This window comes from Oryza sativa, chromosome 2, assembly GCF_034140825.1.
Source record: "Oryza sativa Japonica Group chromosome 2, ASM3414082v1".
Classification (NCBI taxonomy): Eukaryota; Viridiplantae; Streptophyta; class Magnoliopsida; order Poales; family Poaceae; genus Oryza; species Oryza sativa.
The window spans coordinates 13,008,713-13,021,498 of record NC_089036.1 but is presented as its reverse complement, the minus strand read 5'-3'; the positions used below and the strand labels follow the sequence as shown (position 1 = coordinate 13,021,498).

The following is a 12,786-nucleotide window of genomic DNA, read 5'->3' as shown; positions in this document are numbered from 1 at the left end:
AACTGAACCCAGGTATACAAGCCTAGCCTTTAGCACACATTTAGCTTCCAACACTATGGTTCTTATATATGATTGGATAGGTCTTACTCAGCATTTAAGATATTGCACTCAACAAAAAAAAACATTTCCTTCTAGTTCTTATCCCCATTTACTAAATCAGATTTCTCAAAAAATATTCTTGCTCTCAAGGACAAAGTAGACCTATAGGTTTGGTTTTTCAGTTTTTCTTGTCGGACAAAACAATGCCAATTGTGACGAACTGAGGATGCAAAATGTTCACCTTCTAAGTAATGTCAACATGACACATACACCAGGATTGCACTATTATGTTAGATTAGCAGAAGATTTGTTCGAACCTGGAAAAGGCCATCCCATGAGGTTAGGTTGGCTGCCAAGTGCGAAATAACTGCTGGAGCCGGTTAGGTCAGCGCGCACAAATGTCTGGCCAGCTGCCTGCCTGCCACAGCACACATGATAGACAGTGGACATGGTGGCTCCCCATCTGGGGCGATGGTGGCACTCGCCCCCCCTGCATGAATGATCCAAATATATAAATATGTCTTAGCTAAAGGGTAGTGGCGGCCACCACATTATGTAATGGTATCATGTTTACATGTAACACACAAAAATTGATTCTACAATACAAATATTTAATGAACAAGGCCATGATACACTATCAAAGTTTCATTTAATGCAAATATCTTATTCCAAAACCAACAACATGACATCTAATCAGGAGAAAAGGAACACTGGAATAGGCATTTCCTGTCCCTAAAATCCAGCTTCACAAGTAGTATCACATACCAAACAGCAGTTCCAGGTGAGAACGGAGAGGGAAAAATATTTAGGATTTATAGGCGACCAAGCGAGAAGGTACTGGCACCCCACCTAAGAGGAGAGGTTGGCGACGGTGAAGATGGTGGCGGCGGTTACATTGTTGATCAGCACGGGCTGCGCCTCAGTCGAGCCGAGGTACCACGTGACCACCTCGGCATTGACCCGAGCCGAGGTACCACGCGACCACCTCGGCATCAACCCCAACCCCGCCGCTCCTACTGCTCCCGATTGGCATGAAGGTGGCATCCAGGTGCGGCGCCGACCTCTTACAGATTCCAAACCTGCATTACAAAATCGAGTAAACATCAAACACACAACCATAGCCCCCCCTGATTCCACATATAGAAAGGAGAAATCCTAATAATACCTTTGAGTTGGAGGTTGGGGGAGCTTGGGTGTGAGGAAGGTGGATCGCGTGCTGTCAGCGAACGACACAACGGGAGACTCCCTCTTAAATGGAATCAGGAACTTCAGTCCATGGGAACCATTAGTGTGTCCAGCTTAATGGTTCACCAAAACAAGCTTTACTAAACCATCACGAAGGTGTCAAGTGCCTCGGCACCCAACGACGCTGGACCGCGACTACGTAGCTCGTAGCTGCGCTCCAGTCCTCACCGCAAGGTTTTGCCCCTCGGCTGGTGGCTTGCGATTAGTGGAGAGAGAGATTAGGAATGACAATCTATTGGCTGCCCTTCCAACGAGACTGATTACAGGATTATATGGCCACTGGCCTAACCAATTATAGAAGGCTATCCTTAATTCTAGGGACACCAAAAGTAGCAGCAGATTTCTTCTTTCCTTTCTTCAGCCACTGGACGTCGCCGTCGCGCGCTCGGCCGCTCGGCGCATGTCACGCCTGCGCCTGTACGTGCGGCCGTACATGACATCTCCCCCTCCGTCGAAGTCCAGCTCGTCCTCGAGCTGAAACGCTGGGTACCGGGCGCGGAAGTCGTCGAGGTCTTCCCAAGTGGCCGACTCATCAGGCTCGTCGCGCCACTGGACGAGCACCTGCCGAACGCCGCGAGCCAGACGGCCACGTGTGACGCGTGCAGGTTCTGGAACCACCACCCCATGGAGAGTAGGAGGCAGCGCCGGGGTGGAAGTGGGCGGCGTGCCCACAAACTTCTTGAGCATTCCTACATGGAAGACATCATGAAGACAGGCGCCCGGCGGAAGCTGCAGCCGCACGGCCACATCGTTGATGACTTCGGTGACGCGGTAGGGCCCGACGTATCGAGGCTTCAGTTTCCCCGTAGTGGTGCGCGGCAGGGACGAGGCTGCTCGCTGGCGGAGACGAAGGAGCGCCCAGTCGTCCACCTGATAGGACACCGGCCGGTGAAGCCGGTCGTAGTGCTTCTTTTGCACTGCTTGCGCTTGCTCGAGTCAGTAGCGGACATCGGCAAGGAAGGCCTCGCGAGCTTCCATCTCCAGGGCGACAGCGGCGACGCGGGTCTCGCCAGGCTCGTAAGAGCGGATGGAGGGTGGGTCGCGGCCGTAGACCACTCGGAACGGCGTCTCGTGGAGCGAAGATTGGTATGCGGTGTTGTATATGTACTCCGCCCACGGTAGCCAGCGCAGCCACTGTCGGGGGCGATCGCCGGTGAAGCAGCGTAGGTACATGACGATGACACGATTAGCCGCCTCCGTTTGGCCATCCGTCTAGGGGTGGAATGCTGACGACATGAGTAGCTTGGTGCCCATGAGGCGCATGAGCTCGCGCCAGAACCCCGAGGTGAACACTGGGTCGCGATCGGACACGATCGACTGGGGTATTCCATGGAGGCGCACGATGTCGGTGAAGAAGGCCTGCGCCACGGACTCGGCGGTGTACGGGTGCGCCAAGGGGATGAAGTGGCAATACTTGCTGAAGCGGTCCACGACGGAGAGGATGATCATCTTGCCGTGCACCCGAGGAAGCGCCTCCACAAAGTCGAGGCCGATGTCTGCCCACACAATGGACGGAACTGGAAGGGGCTGTAGCAGGCCGGCCGGGTGGAGATGTTCCGACTTGTAGCGCTGGCAGGTCGCACACGCCTTCACAAAGTCCTGCACCAAACGATGCATGTGGGGAAAATGGAAGTCGCGGCGGAGGCGGTGGAGTGTGCGGTGGACGCCCTCGTGGCCGTCGTCATGGACCGCGGCCACGATCTCCTGTAGTAGCGGCGAGGCCGGCGGGATGTGAAGCCGCCCGTCGTAGGTGACCATGTCCGTGATCACGGCCCACGGCGCCGCGCGCGTGCCTGCACGGACCTCGTCGTGGATGGCGACCAGGCTCAGATCCGTGGCCTGGGCGTGGAGCAGCCGCTCGATGAAATTGAAACGGGGCGCGGAGATGGCCAGGAGCTCGCCCTCCTCGACGTCGCGGCGGGAGAGGGCGTCGGCGACGGTGTTCATGGCACCTGATCTGTACTCCACCGAGAAATCGAAGCCCAAGAGCTTCCCGACCCAGTGGTGTTGCGGAATCGTCGCTAGGCGCTGGTCGAGGAGGTACTTGAGGCTGTAGTGGTCCGTCTTGACGGCGAAACGGCGTCCCCATAAGTACGGCCGCCAGTGCCGCACAGCCTGGACGAGGCCGATGAGCTCGCGCTCGTACGCGGCGAGGGCGCGGTGACGAGGGGCGACGGGTCGGTTGAAGAAGGCGACCGGATGGCCCTCCTGAGTGAGCACCGCGCCGAAACCATGGGACGACGCGTCGCACTCGACGATGAAGAGCTTGGCGAAGTCCGGCATTGCGAGTACTAGGGCTGTAGTGACCGCGGTCTTGAGGGCCGCAAACGCCGCCGCCGCCGCATCATCCCAAGAGAAGCCGTCTTTCTTGAGGAGGGCAGTGAGCAGCGCGGCGACCGTGCCGTAGTTGTGGACGAACCTGCGGTAGTAGCCTGCCAAGCCGAGGAAGCCGCGCACTGCCCGAGGCGAACGGGGAGCCGGCCAGTCACGGATGGCCTGCACTTTGGACGGGTCCATGGCGACGCCCGCCGCCGATATCACGTGGCCGAGGTAGGCGACCGAGGAGGCGCCGAAGGAGCACTTAGTGTGCTTGACGAAGAGGTGGTGTCAGCGGAGCTCGGTGAGGACGGCACGAAGGTGACGGAGATGGTTCGCCCATGTCTTGCTGTAGATCAAAATGTCGTCAAAAAAGACAAGGACGAACTGGCGCAGGAAGGGGCGGAGGACGTCGTTCATGAGGGCCTGGAACGTGGCCGGGGCGTTGCAGAGTCCGAACGCCATCACCAAGAACTCATATAGGCCATCGTGGGTGCGGAACGCGGTCTTGTGGACATCCTCTGGGCGCATACGCACCTGGTGGTACCCAGACCGAAGGTCGAGCTTGGAGAAGAACCGCGCCCCGTGGAGCTCGTCGAGGAGCTCGTCGACCACGGGGATGGGAAAGCATCCTTGACGGTGAGCGCGTTCAGGGCGCGGTAGTCGACGCAGAAGCGCCAAGACCCGTCGGGCTTCTTGACGAGGAGGACCGGCGACGAGAACGGGGAGTCGCTGCGGCGGACGATGCCTTGCTCGATCATGGCGGCACATTGCCGCTCTAGCTCGTCCTTGTGGGCCGCCGGATATCTATACGGGCAGACAGCCACCGGCTGCGCGTCCGGCTTGAGGATGATGCGGTGATCGTGCGCGCGCTGGGGAGGCAGACGCGTGGGCTCGGCGAAGAGGTCCCCAGATGTCGCCAAGAGCCCATCCAGGAGGAGCTCGCTGTCGGTGGTGGCGGTGAGGGCCGGGGCGCCGGGGGTGGGCATGCCGGACCAGCAGACGGTCCGCCCTTGGTGCTGGAACGACATCCGGCGGCTGGCCAAGTCCCAGACGATGGGCCCCAGGGCGCCCAGCCAATGGGTGCCCAGCACGACGTCGAAGCCCGCCAGCGGCATCACGAAGAGGTCGGCCGGGAACAGGACGCCGTCGATGGTGAGCGGCGCGGCCTTGAGGACGCCCGCGCAGGTGACGCGCTCGCCGTTGGCGACCATGGCCGTTAGCCGGGGGCGTATGTGCAGGGGCATGCCGGAGCGCCGCGCCGCCACCTCCGAGATGAAGTTGTGCGTGCTGCCGGAGTCCAGGAGGGCGACGAGCGACGCCGGCCCAAGCGCGACCGCGATCTGCATGGTGTCGGCGGCGGGTACCCCGGCCAGGGCCTATAGGGAGAAGACAGGCGCCTCGGCGTCCTGGTCCGCGGCAGCCTCTGCGTCGTCGGCGTCGTCGAGTTCCACCCCATCGATGAAGAAGACGCGGCGGCAGACGCGGTTGTGGCCGCGCGTATACCGCTCGTCGCAGTTGTAGCAGAGGCCAAGGCGACGCCGTTCCGCCTGTTCCGCCTGGGAAAGACGTTTCACCGGGTTCCCGGCCACCGGTGCGGCCGACGCGGCGGCTCGTTCAGGGGCCGGCAGGGCGAGGCGGCGCGGAGGCGCCGGAAGAAGAGCGCGCGGAGCAGGCCGGGCGGGTGGCGGCGCCGGCGTGGACTGCTCGATCAACTCCAGTTGCCGCGCCAAGCTCATCGCGGCGGCCAGCGACTGAGGGTTGTGCACGCGGATGGCGTGGCTGAGCGGGGGCAGCAGACCGCCCGTGAAGAGCTGGACCCGCTGTGCTTCCTCCAAGGGTCCGGCGCGAGGGAGCAGCGCCTAGAAGCAGTCTTGATACTCCGTGACCGTCCCCGTGCGTCGGCAGTCGGTGAGCTCAAAGAGCGGCGCGGATCGGAGCGGGGGCCCATACCGGAGGTTGAGGAGGTCGACGAAGCGGCGCCAGCGCGGAATGCCCTCGTCCCGTTGGACTTGAATCCACCACATCTGGGCACCATCTTCCAAGTTGTACCCCGCCATCCAAACTTGCTCCTCCGCCATGATTTTCTGCTGGTGGAAGTATGACTCACAGCGATTAATGAATACGAGCGGATCGGACTTGCCATTATACTTGGGAAAATCAAGTTTCTGGAAGCGCGGAGGTGGCCGGTCGGTGTTGGTCTCCCCCATGCCCGCCCTGGGACCTGAGGACGACGACTTGTCGGCGGAGAGTGCGAGGATTGCCTTGGTGTTGGCCGCCGCGGTCGCCTGGAGGGCCTTGACGGTCTCGGCGAGCTGCGCGATGGTGGTCTTGAGGTCGTCGGTGTCGCTCATGGCGGCAGCGCAGGAAGCGGATGAAGACGAGGTAGGGGATGTTGGCACGGCGGGCGGTGTAGGGGAGGTGGTGCGGGAAGGAGAGGATCGCCGGGATCGTGATACCAGGTTGTCAAGTGCCTCGGCACCCAACGACGCCGGACCGCGACTACGTAGCTCGTAGCTGCGCTCCAGTCCTCACCGCGAGGTTTTGCCCCTCGGCTGGTGGCTTGCGATTAGTGGAGAGAGAGATTAGGAATGACAATCTATTGGCTGCCCTTCCAACGAGACTGATTACAGGATTATATGGCCACTGGCCTAACCAATTATAGAAGGCTATCCTTAATTCTAGGGACACCAAAAGTAGCAGCAGATTTCTTCTTTCCTTTCTTCAGCCACTGGACGTCGCCGTCACGCGCTCGGCCGCTCGGCGCATGTCACGCCTGCGCCTGTACGTGCGGCCGTACATGACAAAGGTGTAAAATAAATTATTCATACTCCATCTACCAAAAGCAATGGATGGCGGAAACATGAACGTTTAATCAGTTCATCCATCGTTGATGACTAAATCATGTACTTGAGAGCAACAAATTATTTTATGTAATAATCAGGACAAATTATTTGGTTAATAAAATCCTAAAATACAGTCTGTTCGACAAAAGAAAGCAAGCAGACATGTATATAACACTTCCATTTTCTAGTAATCTTATTTTCCAAGGACATTTTCTGATAATCTTGAAAAATCTAAGGCTTGATAACATATTGCATATCCACAGATGATTTAACCTGCCATATTTCATTATCTTGGCCCTAGCTTATTTGTATTCCACAAATTTATAAAGTAGAAGCATATCTGTATATCTAACCTCATAGTTCGGAATATATACAAAGATAAATGCATTCTTCAGTCTTGGTGAGACAAAATGAACAGTTAAGAAGACAGTACATATGGTCAACATATAAAATCACTCACACTTTGTTGTGGCTTGGATTAATAATGTAATCTGAAATTATAGTGGAAGGTTCAAGAAAATTACAAGGACAACTGGCTTTGCATAGTATACCATAAAAGTGGCCAAAAGGAAAGCGATAACTATTTCCCCAGTCGTTAACTCATGATGGATCAGCAAGCAATATCACTGAAGTCTTATATCTTCCAACTCCTATTTTTCGGAGAAAAAAAATAGAGTGTGCAGGGAACTCATAGAGTTGATTTTGTAACATGCAAATGAGCAACATTCAGTCATCGTACATTTGTCATACAGTAAATAGAAAGAAATTAAGATTTACAGTTGAAGAAGATAACCTTGGACGAATCCTAATTCAATCAAACAAATCCAAGAATCATAATTCAGTCATAACGAAGCCAAGAACCCTAATTCCCCAGTGTACCTTGGATATGAGATTGTCGTCAGTGGAGGTGTGAGCAGCAGTTGACGGAGTAGTTGACCCCGACCCCGGCGCTCAACCTGCTTCCGGGCGGTAGGACGGTGGCGTCCAGGCATGGCGCCGATGCGGCTGTGGTGGAGGGAGGCACCAGCTGGTGGCAGCAGAGGGAACCTGCTCCCGTGCGGCAGGAAGATTAGGGTTTGGGCAGAAGGGCGTGGGAGAGGAGGCGTTGGCGCGTCGCAGGAGTGGGGAGGCAGGGAGCGAGGAGATGGAGGGGGCGCGGCTCTCCGCTGGGGCGTGGGTGCGGGACCGCGATGGGGTGGGATTGCACAGAGAAGATCGGGACCGTTTGATATGAATATGAGCCGTTAAGGTGTAAGAGTGTAAGGTTGAGAGATGAGTAAAATGAGTTGGTGAATTATAGAGTAGATTACAGAGTGAGTACTCAGTTTCAGCTAAGAGATGGAATGTTCCACCCAATTTTCAACTGTCCCAACTACTACTACTTTCCAAGGTTTGCAATTTTGGTTGCCACCAAAATTTCGGTGGTTACCGAAAATTTAAAAAATTTATGATTTCTGGGTCCGTTGTCTGAAATTATTTTAATTTTTAACATATTCTGACTGAATTTGAACAAATTTTGACTAAATTTACAAATATTTGACAAAAAACCAAAAAATTTAAGGATATTTGTGCTTGCCAGTGGGGGCTGAAATTACCGAAATTTCAAACTATGCTACTTTCTACGTTCCAGAATAAGTTAATCTAGTACTGAAGTGACATTCAATAGTATATTAAATTATTTTGAGACGAAGTATTACTGGTTAGGGGAGCATCTTTCACACGGGAACATGGACATGTCTTTTTGTTTTGGCTTTGTTAGAGCATCCCCAACAGATATGCCATCCGAATATCCATCGAGAAAATAGCGGCTAGGAGCCTAAGAGAAGAAAAACGCCCTACAGCAAATACTCCATCCCACCCTCCAAATTTAACGCATCATCTATCCGGGAGAGAAAAATGCCAAATTTGGCGTTCCTCTCCTCACGCCATCCCGCAACTGCTAGCACCTAGACCAAATTCGCGCCCCCATCCAGATCAATGCCTCGTCCACCGCCGTCGTCGCAGGTCGGCCTTGCCCCATCCGAATTGACTCCTCGCAGAGACTGGGTGGTGGTGGCGGCGGCGGGCCATTGACGGGAGGACGAGGGAGATGGACTCGCCGGGAGGAGGGTGGAGAGAGAGAGAGAGGCATACTAGAAGGACAACGTCTCCGCTTGCATCTGTGTCTGCTGGCCACCGCCTGCCTCCTCCGCGCTCGACGGCCACCGCCGCCGCTTCCCCTTCCGCTTCCACACCCACCGGCTGCCTCCCGCCGTCGGCCACTTGCGCCCGCTACTTGGGCACTCCTCCTCCCCTCCGCCCCTTGCGCCGCCCGCACCGCTCCTCCGACTGCGCCGCCACCCGTGCCGCTCCTCCGACCACGCCACCCCTCCACCTAGCTACTCCTCCGACTGCGCCGTCCCTCTGATCGGCCCTCGTCCTCCCCGTCGTCTCGGCGGTAGAGAAGAGATAAAGGTGGGGGGATTTTTTTTTAGAGTGGTGAAAGGTGAGTATAAATATGTGGTAGTTGTAAAATATTAGTAAAATATAGGATGTTGGTATATGGAGGATGCAATATGGATGATCTATTGGAGTGAAAAGTAAAATGGAGTAGGAATCTTTTTGGATGACTATCTAAATAGGAGTATGGAGGATGAAATTTAGATGAACTGCTGGGATGCTCTTAGCAATGAGCATTTGATGTCTGACTCCATCAGAAAGAAATATTTCCATGACTAGGTTACCTGATCCTGATCATGGTGTAGCTCCCGACACTTATTACTGAGCGTTTCCGACCCTGACGAGCCTCCCCAGCATGATGTTGGTAAGGTGGTAGTTGTGTTTGGTTCGGGTATAAGGTGGGATGTGTCACGTTCATTCATGTTTTTTTATGGGATGGACCTAGGTTATGTTTGATTCTATGAGTGGAACTGACCTAATTTTTTTTTCTTTGGTTTGAGGGATCTGTCCCTTGTTTGGTTGGAGGGATGTAGGTGAGTTGCCTAGATAGAGTAACCTTCTTACATTAGTTGGCGAGGCTACCTTTCATATAACATACACATTGCAAAAAAAGTATTTGGATATAAAGACCACACTATTTAAAAATAAATTACATTCATATGACTATATTTGGAAATAAAATGCAATTCATATCACATAGCCATCCCAAAAACCAAAGCAAAATACCGATAATTAGCATACATTAATCCTTATATCAATTCATACGTAGGAACTAGGAAGTGATGAAGCCACATATAATAATGATAATTAGCATACATTAATTATTGTAAATCATCTCATCAACAAATATACTTGCCCACATCACATAGTAATACTTGTTCAGATTAGTAAATTGTCTACTATGAAAAAATTGATGGAAAAAAATGCAATGTGCTTGAACAGATGCTATTTACAGTAAGGGATATTCATCTCATGCAAACGGAATCGCACAAATTTGGCACTGAAAATAAAATAACAGAGATTCTGCACAGTGCTAGAGTTTCCTTACCTTAGCTATGGAGGATGACAAGAGGATGCGAGGAGCAGTAGCAGACAAGAGAGAGGAGGGCACTGTAATAGGTTCCTACAGCCGATTTTCGCCTCTTGCCGCCACTGACGCCGCCTTTCCTTCCTGCCGCCGGCGGTGGCTTTGAAGACGAGGGGGCAGCAAAAGGAAGGATGCGAGAAAGGAGGAGAGAGAAGGGAGGATGGCACAGGCGCCACGGGCCCTGCCGCACGACACCGGCGTCACTAGCTCCTGCGCATGATGGCGCCGCCACCGCCCTCTTTTCTCTCGATCTGAATTGGAAAAACACGATACGGTGAGAAAACGCGATAGGGTTACCCTACTCCACGCGTGTACAGCACACGCGATACGCGAGAGATGAGATGGGATGGATCAGTCCGCCACTTGTTCACTGGACAAAGCCAACCCGGATATATACATAATATTCTTTTTGACCCAGCCCCTATGAAGTCCTTTAACCAAATATATTTTAAAAGTATGAAGTCATGCAAGCAGTGTTCTCAGAGTGGTGACGTGCGGCGGCAGGGCCGTGCTAGGACAGAATGCCTTCCAAACAGCATTCTGATCTGATCTGGACATTCCGGGCAACTACGTCCACGCCTAACGATTTTCTGGATCAGTGTTCTACCTATTTTCATTGTTCTGAGCAGCTGAGGGGCATTTTTTTAATAAAGGTATTCATTTGACGTTTATTTTAAATAAGATAAAACTAATTATTATAAAATTAACAATTTAAAACAACTGCAAATTATAAAATATAGATTGATATAAAATAAAATAAATTACTACTCCATCTGTCCCATAATATAAGATATTATACTTTTTATATTTTTCATAACATGATCCCGAGATCATACCTTATCCCCCACCTATCCACTTTTATACTATTTTATTCCTTACCTACTCACTTTTGTACTAATCCATGTCATTAATTATCACATTTTGTGCTTTCATTTGTTCTTTGTTCTTTTGATGCTTACTTAATTTTTTTTCAAATGATATAATCTAATATGGGACAGGGGGAGTAGAACACCGGTTTAAATATAGAGATGACAACCTACTGCTAAATCTCTATTTTCTTTGTGGTTGGTGAAAATCTATATAACTCAATACTACAAAAAGTGCCATTGGCGCATGTTGGGAAACCTTCATGTGTGCCGGATTTCCTAACCGGCACCCAGGAGGCAACACCTTTAAGGCTCTAGAAATTAAAAAAAAATCCGGTTCGATGCATCGACTCAAATCGAGCCGATACATCCAGTATCTCCTAATCACCCATGAGATCCCTATCCAAGAACACAATCATGAACAAAAATCACATAACAAAAACCATGAACACAAAAAAAAATACATGAACACAAATCATGAACAAAAGTCCTCAACAAACATCACGAAACAAAAACCATGGCCATCTACTGCTGCTACACGGTCTGAAAGGCGACGAAGAACTCGTTCGTGAAGGGCTCACCAGCCACCTTGAACTAGTGCAGCTCACCGAGCATGCTAGCGTACAGCTCCGACGCTTCGGCGTGGTGGTGGTAGCGGCGCTGGAGCACGAGGTGGAGGATGAGCTTGGAGTCATGGGCGCGGTGGAGGGACTTGTCGAGCGCGGTGATGAAGTTGAGGGTGTGGAGGGTGCCATCGAAGTAGTCCTCGATGAGGTCAAATAGGTCGGGGCTCTACCGCCGACGCTGCCCGATCCGCCGCTGACACTGGATCAGCCGCGGGAGCCCCCGCTGACGGTGTATCTGTCATGGGAATGCTGCCGATGTTGCCCCCCTCCCCCGTGCCTGCCACGGGAGCCCCCGCTAACACCTGATCCTCAACGGGAGTCGATTGCCGCCGACGCCGGATGCAGCTCCGCCCCACCGTCACCGTTGTCTCAACCGACAGAGAGGGGAGGAGAGGCTGAAGGGGTAGAGAGAGAGAGAGAGACGTGCTAGAGGTGGGGGGGGGGGCGAGTGGATAAGCTCCCTCTCGCCTCCCTTTGCACAAAAAAAATGGGGAGATCCTAGCAACTGGCTCCCATCTCGGTTTTTACGAGTGTTGTTTTTTTTAAAAAAATAGCACCGGTATCTATAGTTTCTTAAAGGTGTCGATTTTATATGTTTTGAGCCTATGGAGGTGGAAAAAGGTTTATAGATATCGGTTTTAGCACTTCCGATACCTATAGTGCGGACCTCTAAGCTCTATATACATCTTTATAGTAGTGACTTTTATATAGTTCTTGTCCTCTTCAAACTTTTGCAGGACAGTCCTAATGTCAAAATTAGTAGTATTACTACAGACCCCCTAAATGGTGCCGATTGGGAAACCCCCTTAGGTGCCGGTTTTCCCAACTAGCACCACGAAGGTGGCATTGATGAGTTCCATCATCGGTGCTGGTTGTAAACTGACACCTATAACAAATATAGGTGCCGGTAGTGGGGTTTCCAACTGGCACCTATGATGTTTCCACGAGCCAAAAAAACTAGCTCGATCCGTCGGCTCGATTGCATCGAGCAGCTCCCAATCACCCAAATCCCCCAAATACATCAACACATTTCATCCAACAACAACATTAAACAAACAACAAAATCAAAATCAAAGATCAACAACGCGTCAAATCCCCCAAATCCATCAACACATTTCATCTAACAACAACATAGAGGCATCCAACAACAACATTAAATAAACAACAACAAAATCAAAATCAGGGGGTACCTGGACACCATGGCGAAGCGAGGGGAGTTGGGGGAGGAGGTGGAAGCCTGCGCGTTGCCCACTGTGCTCGGCCTCCTCCACCACCACCGCCGGATCTGGCTGCCCCGAGTGCCGATGGCCTTCCCATGCCGC

The 12,786-nt window shown here is 52.5% G+C and overlaps 1 pseudogene; it reads right to left on the bottom strand.

Annotated features, from left to right (window-relative positions):
- Positions 1-4,950: 4,950 nt before the first annotated feature.
- Positions 4,951-6,091, bottom strand: LOC136355055 (uncharacterized; annotated as a pseudogene).
- Positions 6,092-12,786: the final 6,695 nt, after the last annotated feature.